At 40.2% G+C, this 7,183-nt stretch overlaps 1 long non-coding RNA gene across 1 annotated transcript; it reads right to left on the reverse strand.

Annotated features, from left to right (window-relative positions):
* Positions 1-236: 236 nt before the first annotated feature.
* Positions 237-6,215, reverse strand: LOC119007943. The gene is made up of 3 exons (XR_005071284.1): positions 6,094-6,215; positions 5,581-5,738; positions 237-351 (listed from the first exon to the last, which is right to left on the reverse strand). It is a non-coding gene; the product is annotated as an uncharacterized LOC119007943 (long non-coding RNA).
* Between the last annotated feature and the right edge of the window lie 968 nt (positions 6,216-7,183).

Below are 7,183 nucleotides of genomic sequence, written 5' to 3' on the forward strand. Positions count from 1 at the left end.
GCATGTGAAACAAAGTGGACAATTCTCCTCCGCTTCCCCTTAGCGCTTAAGTGACAGTTAACAGAGCAGGAGAAAGAGCAGCGGGTTCCATTTAGAAATTCATTTTGCTCTTGACCAGACCCACATATGAGTAAAAACTACTTACATTTTCCAAGTATAGCATGTTTAATTGATCTTTCTGCCGTGAGAGTGAATTCACAGAAAAAAGGATCCCACAATCACAAGGCGTCCTCGGCAAGTTGCGTTCTTGAAGCTGGTATCAGAGCTGACTCGCTCTGTTGTCCTTCAAAGTGTTGAGAGTTAGCTCTGTAGTTTGACAACACTGGAGGGAGGTCTGGAGTGACAGTAGAGCTGCAATCATGACAGAAAAAATTAGAAAGATTACAGAGATAAATAGCAAGGGATATTGCTTGATGGATTACGCATAATTGCCAACAGAAACAAGGAAAATAGAACAATCATTGTTTAATCCTTTATTCATTGTTTAACAGACAGAGGCTACAAACAAACCTGGATGTTTACGGATATGTGACAGCAATGAAGTGGCATAATAATTTGGCTTTACTGTTGACATTCCAATTATAAAACGCCAACTCATAAAAAAAGCATGTACAGGAAAGTAAGACAGACAATTTATCAATACCATCATATTTTCTCCAAGTTCCTCAGACAGACAACTCAATCCCGGACAGTTTTCGCCTTCGGCAGTGCCTCTAAAATACTGATGTAATCGGGGCCGGAGGATCTGTAACATCGTGTAAATCTGGTCCATAATCTAACCTTTGGAGTCATCTCTAAAACTGACAACTTCCGAAGGAGACACTGAAGTGGGCCGAATATTATAATATATAATTTGAAGCGTCATTTAAGTGTAAGAACTAATTAATGCCGAAGTGTCAATCTAAGTGGAAGCGCTGAGAGAATTTCAAGTGTCAAGTCAAGTGAAGCTTAAACTGGCAGGAGACAAGTTACGTTTTCTGCTTCAGTGTATCATTGTGAAGTACGTGTTGATGCGCAATGTAACGGAATGAAACCAACAACAGTTAGGCTGGGTCCTTACAAACTTGGTTCTTGCTAAATAATTGCCACTGGGCACGCTGCCGCCTGAGAAAAGGAAGGTTAACTGCCGATCAATTAATGACTGGATAAACAAGCATTTTGTCCCTAGTTGCTTTTATTTGCAACGTAGACGGAAACTAAATGATTCCAGTCATCTTGGCAACAGCACTGCCATCAATAATACCAGTTTGAAACACTTACGGGGAACAGCTATTTGTTGCCACTTTAAGCATCAATTAAAGACGTTGTTATGCGCATTTTCAGTTTAATACAGGTTTGCATACTTGACATAACCACGTCGATCATCTCTCTACAAAGTTCTGCTTGGAAACCTTGGGTCCTGGATGTTCTGTCCACTGGCTGGCTCTAGCTACAACTTTTCTTTTTCTTTTTTTTTTTTTCAAAGAACCTCTGCATATCCATAATAACTAACGACTATAATACTACTGGTAATATCAGTGACGCATAGAGGGGGAAAGAATAACACTGATGTTGAATTTGCAACAAATGATCTTGAAAGTCAGGTCAGCTTCTGCACAATTTGTGCTGGTGACAATGTCACGTTCATGGCTGCTTTCTTTCTTCTTCTTCTTCTTTTTTTTTTTTTAAAGGTACATAAATCTATGGCTATTCCCAACATATCCTGGGCAATAGCTCCGAATACCCAGGGCTAACGACACGCCTGCTTCAAACTATAAAAAAGACAGGTCTCTGGAGAGTTTTACCTCTGCATCAATGCATGCTGGGGAGTCTGCCAATATGCTGATCGTGTTTCTTTACAAAGTTAGTTCTATGAGTTGACTGAACTCTGTACATTACATTCATCCAACTCATCATTTAAAGTTAAAAGACCTCAAGTTAAAATAACTCATGTTTATGTAATCAGAAAGGGGCTGAAGTCTACATCTAATCAATTTGAAATAAATTAAACTTGCATATTTAAACCAAGTTAATGAGAATAAAGATAATAGATTAATTCTGAAATGACATTATGTGTATAAAAAGTCATTTCAGAATTAATCTTTGCATTTCTGAATTCAGTGATGGGCAACATTATCAGCCATCTGTGCAACATCTCAGTCTCTCTTTAAACCTTCTTTACATTTTCATTCACATTGGCTTTTTTTTTTTGTTTTCATTAAAATTGAAAGACTATGTTGGACATCTGTGTACTTTACATTGATAAATTGTTTAAGATGTGTTGTCCATCCCAGTGAAGATTAACAGTGCATTCATTTTTATCTAAATTACAATGTAATGTAGAACAGGCTTTTGCAAATGTAAGTTTGACTAATTACATTGCAGACTTAATGTCCGCTATGATAGATACCAAGCACGAATAACATCTGCTTATTGCCCAATCGAGTGTATGTAACAGTCATGTTTGTTATTTGCCTTTATTTGCTCAGCTCAATTGTCCCTGTTAGCTGCTTAACTTGTATGTCTATTTCTGTATAAGCATACTGAGAGCAATTCTTAACTCCTCCTGAGTATCCACATGCTTGGTAGATGAAGCAATCATCTACTGCACTTAGAGCAGCAACATCACATTTGCAATGACAGTGAACACTCACACTCAAAAATTCAACTTACACTCATAGCAAACCACAGAACATGTTGAATTAAACGAGCACAAATAAATATACACAAAACAACTTTTAGGTGTACCGCATAAAACGTGCAGAATCCAACATGCTTGTCAATTGTCAGTGAATTGAAGACCAGTGAAGACCAAGTTAGCAATACTACTAAGTATGCATCATTTGATTAGAATTAGAGAGCCCATGAACAAAAAGTTCACATATTATGACATTTTAAGACATTTGGGCTCTAACATTATCTCCATTTGGTTTGGTTTAGGGAAATTACATACAGTTGGTTAAAATAACTAGTCAGTCTCCTAACGTAAATACGTCACTCAGGTTAACATACAATATATAATGTCTGCCACTAGGGGGTGCTGTATCAAAACAGATCAAACGTTCACAGAGTTTGAAGGGCCAGGTTGAGCAGGGGGATAAACTGCTCCGCTGTTTGGAGCTGGCCAGAGAGTATGGGTTCAATTTAATCTCCGATCTTTTTTGCTCATTTGTAGTCAGAATGAGGAAGTTCCCCTAACCCAGTATGCAGTGGAAGTGAGGAAACCTTTCACAGGTTGCATGTGTTCATATTCAGAGTTATGTAAATCTTAGATTTTGCATATTTGCACCTTGCAGCTATGGGTCTTCTCGACAAGGCCAGTCTTATGTCAGGAGAAGACGGCCTGGACTCTCCTCCCTGTTCATTAGGAAAAAATGTCTGCTACTTTTAAAGGGGATGGGGGAAAACTTGATCCAACTCCACCTGCTGATCATATTTCCCCCCTACTGATATGTATCCACCTGACATGAATGTCCTTTCCCTACAAAGTTTGCCCTGTAATTTTTCTCCAGTCTCTGCCCTTTTTCCTGTAATCTCTATACATTTAAGAAGTGAGATTTATAAAGCACATTTTGTGCCATAGGACTAGCCAGCAACGGGACCATGCTGAGCTCAAAGACTTGCTGAATGCTGTTCTAAAAAAAACCTTGTCAATTAGCAATTACTCAAACTCAGTAAGCTGAGTTCCGTGTTTTATCAGACTTTGTTGGCTGAAGCTTGGGGAGGTAGAGTGGGGATGGTTTGATCCCCCTGTTCCAGCTGGGCTCCATGCATAGCAAAAGCACTTAGCAAGCTATAGTGCACACCCACCGAGCTAAAAGAATGAGCGGGAGACGTTGCTCGGCGTCAGAGTTGTTCAAAGAGTGGCCTCTGAGTTTCTTGATGGACAAATACCAGTAGCGGTCTCATGCAGGCTTGGAGGATGGCGCGTGACCAGCAGCTTCGACTATAGTCAGACAGGTTGAGCACAAAAATATTGGTGTGGCATTTCAAAGTTGTCAGGAAGGGACTCAGAAAAGCACGAGATAGCTATTTTTTAAATCGTTACTTTGTGCTGAAACTGTCTTGCAAAATGACATTCGAAGATATAGATAATCCCAAATTTACTTGTAATTGACAACTTTTTGTGCTTGAACTTAGCATTCTGATGTAATTATTGATAGCAGAGTAATGGCTGTAAGGGAAAATGACACCACGTACATATCGATAAGCTCCCCATAAAAGTCTTTTTCGCCATGCTTTCTAATCAGGCTTGGTGGCAGACAAAGGCAGGTAGCGTGTTTGCCTCAAATACATTGTTTTCCCTGGTCGCTATCCTCACATAACAAACAACTGGAACAACTGGAGTAACTATGGAGGAGACAGAGAAAGTGATAGAAGCAAAGGTCAAAACCAGGGTAAACGGACAGGGATTCACTTGATGGAGAGCACCGCTGTTGTGTCAAAGTCTGTTCCCTTACCAGTGTGTGTTCCCCCCTATTCATTTGACCAGATCAGTAAGTAACAATACCTGCCTATTTTTTAGTGCAACCAGGTGTTTTACTCTTGCCTCTTCATACCACTGAGATCAGGGTCAAATTGAGATTCTCACGGTTGTTTTGTTATTCAGACAGTAGCCTGGCCATTAGCATTAGCCATGTTGCTAACGACATATGCGACACAAGGAAGGGGGATTTGAAAAAGCTGTATTTATCGCTTTAAGCAATGGATTCTGTTCTGATTTTCTAAAAAAAAAAAAAAAAACACCAGTGAAGTGAATACACTGATGTATGTTCTGTTATTGCAGTCTACACACTTTATACTAATCTTTACCTCACCTGCCGTTTTTCCACATTTAGCATTCTACAGTGTTGACATTACACTGTCATTTATCATTCAGTAGGTGGAAAGAAGGTACTCTTGTGTACAACATAATGTGCTGATTATAATTTGACATTAATGACTGTGTGTGTGTGTGTGTGTGTGTGTGTGTGTGTGTGTGAGAGAGAGCTTCTGCCCCCTCGTGTTCTAGTACACTGTGTGAACCCAGTTTTCCCGTGCATGCGTGTGATTGCGTGCGTGTGCAAGTGTGCCCCTGCATTTCTTAATGAGTGTGTATTAAATGCTTGATGAAGGATTTGTAGTTCCAGATGGGAAGGCACAGTTTGACTTCCTGATTCATGATCTGTCACATCCACTTTACCTTTCCCCACCTCTCAGTGGAAGCGGAGCTCAAGCATAGCTGCTGCACTAAGGGAAGTGATGATCGGGCTTAAAGAGGTTTTAAAGACTTTTTAATGGGGTTTTTACTGGAATTTAAGTGTGTGTGTTTCTTTAAATACCACCATTAAGTGTGTAAACATGTTATGTCTCTTCTTTGTTTTATTTTTTATTTATTTATTTTTCCAAAATGTACAGTATATAAAATTTCAATAATGGCAGTACAGCAATGTTAGTATGTGTTATGAGTTCATGTTGACCCGATGTTTACGTGGTATTTAAATGTGATCTCTCTCTCTCTTTGGACATCATAATCAGATAAGGCAAATATGCATGTCAAGTCATGGTGTCAATGCACATATCATGCAGTGCAAATGAATGTGATGAGGTCTGCCTGCTCACCTTTGAAGGTGCTCAGATATCAGCAGGAGTCCGACAAGTTTGAATGCAATCTGTAGAGTGGCAATCTGTGGGGGGCATGCGGACTGGCAGGTCAACGTCCCGCCCATACACCCGTCTGACTTAATCGCAAGCAGGACTCAGCTGATGCTTCTCAGTAACTTGCATGAAAATAACATAGAGGAAAAATGTAAATTAGCATCAGTGTTGGGCACGTTACTTTTAAAAAAAAGTAATTAGTTATAATTACTAGTTACTTCTTCCAAAAAGGAACTGAGTTAGTAACGGAATTACTCCACAATTAAAGTACCTAGTTACCAGGAAAAGTAATTATTGTGTTACTTTTAATTATTCCCCCTTTTGATCTTGGCATTCGGTTCAGCGTACTCGGCATCTCTGTAAAATATCTTTCTGCATGGCGGACCGGCACCTGCTTTCCCTGGTATTTTACCCGTAAGGGCTCCGAAGGAGTCTGAGTCACCTGTTGATAACAGGAGCATGTTCTCGACAACATACCTGCCTATTGCTGCATTCAGTTCAGTCTGTGTCAAGTTTTTGTGAAGCTGGAGCAGAAAAAATCCAGCTGTAGCTGCTCAGACAGCTCGGTGTCCTTCTTTGTTAGCAGAGCTCACATTAGCCACACCTGCTGTCATCATCAACAGTGTCAACAATGGTGTTTTTGGCCACTAGTGTTGTAGAAGCGTGTGCAGTTCAGAGATGCTTCATTAGATTAGAGTTGCTTACAGCGGAGACGGACAAAAGAGATTAAAGACGTGTCTGTACTTCCACTTTGAAAACATCAACTTTCCCTCTGGACTCCACATTGCTGCAGCTCACCTCTGCTAGTGTGTGTGAGGCTGCTGTGTGCATGTGTGGTTTGTGTGTAAACTGAACACTGCCTCTGATTGGCTTACAAACTCTCACTCTACCTTAAAGAGCCAATCACCATCACTCCCCTCCCTCCTCCTGCTGTGGCTGAGAGCTGAGGCAGTCAGATGACAACAGCTTTAGTGAGTAGCTTCAGTTTCTATCACACCACATTTAATAGTCGGCAACGGTAACAGCGTTTTAATGATGGTAATAGTAATTAGTTAGAATACCCGTTACTTAAAAAAAAATAACACCATCAGTAACACCGTTTATTGTAACGCTGTTATTCCCCACACTGCGTAGCATACATCAGCCTGATGAGAACTGACCTAAAATGACATATACCATCTTTGAGGGAACTGTATTTGATGTGTACTTTCAGTTTAGCCCATAATGTCCATATGCTACCATGAGAGCGCAGGGTTGGGGATGAGAGCCAGCTAAAGCTAGCTGGTGTGATAGCGTGTTTTGTGCTAGCCAGCTTGGATGATAACTGGAAAATATGTCTTGGCCTCTGCTATTTCCTACAGTGGTGTCACAGTAATAAACTCTGCTTTCTCGTACATTGCTGAGGAGTTGATGCTTTCACCATTTTTACACTATATGTATTTGTATATGTGGGCTTTTGAAGCACTTGTAAACCCACTAAAAATAGGTGGTTGATACCTTTCGTATTGAGTAGACAGTGATGCCAGTAAAGCATTACTTAGCAACGTTACTCTCATCTGACCACTTT

Source organism: Acanthopagrus latus, chromosome 18 (genome assembly GCF_904848185.1).
Source record: "Acanthopagrus latus isolate v.2019 chromosome 18, fAcaLat1.1, whole genome shotgun sequence".
Taxonomy (NCBI): domain Eukaryota; kingdom Metazoa; phylum Chordata; class Actinopteri; order Spariformes; family Sparidae; genus Acanthopagrus; species Acanthopagrus latus.